The sequence below is a fragment of the Chenopodium album genome, chromosome 17, assembly GCF_948465745.1.
Source record: "Chenopodium album chromosome 17, dcCheAlbu1.1, whole genome shotgun sequence".
NCBI classification, from domain to species: domain Eukaryota; kingdom Viridiplantae; phylum Streptophyta; class Magnoliopsida; order Caryophyllales; family Amaranthaceae; genus Chenopodium; species Chenopodium album.
Window position 1 is genome coordinate 20,938,677 of NC_137850.1, and position 639 is coordinate 20,939,315.

A 639-nucleotide genomic window follows, 5' to 3' on the forward strand; every position below is an offset into this window, starting at 1 on the left:
GTTTGTCATTTGTGAGGATAGATTGTTAATTGCATTTAGATGATCTACCGAGTACACCGAAGAGCTACTCCTGCTAGTTGACTCTCTTTCTCCATCTTGCCAATCTCTATAATACCTCACTACGTGTTCAATTATGTCCACCACTTCCTCTTCCGTTTTGTTCATGATAGGACCTCCGGCTCCTCCATCTAAACATGATTTTCCTTGAGGACTAAGGCCTCCATAGAAGATTTGAATAATTTGGTAAGTAGGAATTCCGTGGTGAGGACACTCTCTTTGATACTCTTTGTATCTCTCCCATGCTTCATAAAGACTCTCACTAGGGTTTTGCTTGAAACCTAGAATCAAAGCTCTAACCTCCACCGTTTTCTTTTGTGGATAGAAAAGGGATAGAAACTCCTTGTTCACTTCATCCCATGTCCTTAGAGAATTCAGCTTGACTTCCTTGTCTAGCCATTCCAAGGCACGCCCTATGAGCGAAAAAGGAAAAAGCTTTAGGCGAATGAATTCTTGGGAAATTTTATTCACCTTGATAGTATTGCAATACTTTTCAAACTCCTTGAGATGATTTAGCGGGCTTTCATGCTTGGCCCCACTAAATTGTCGCCTCTCTATCAAAGTGATCATTGTCGGTCTTAT

At 41.0% G+C, this 639-nt stretch overlaps 1 non-coding gene across 1 annotated transcript; it reads left to right on the plus strand.

Moving 5' to 3' along the window:
- Window positions 1-253: 253 nt before the first annotated feature.
- LOC145590291 (small nucleolar RNA R71) lies at window positions 254-360 on the plus strand. The gene has a single exon (XR_014101927.1). It is a non-coding gene; the product is annotated as a small nucleolar RNA R71 (small nucleolar RNA).
- Window positions 361-639: the final 279 nt, after the last annotated feature.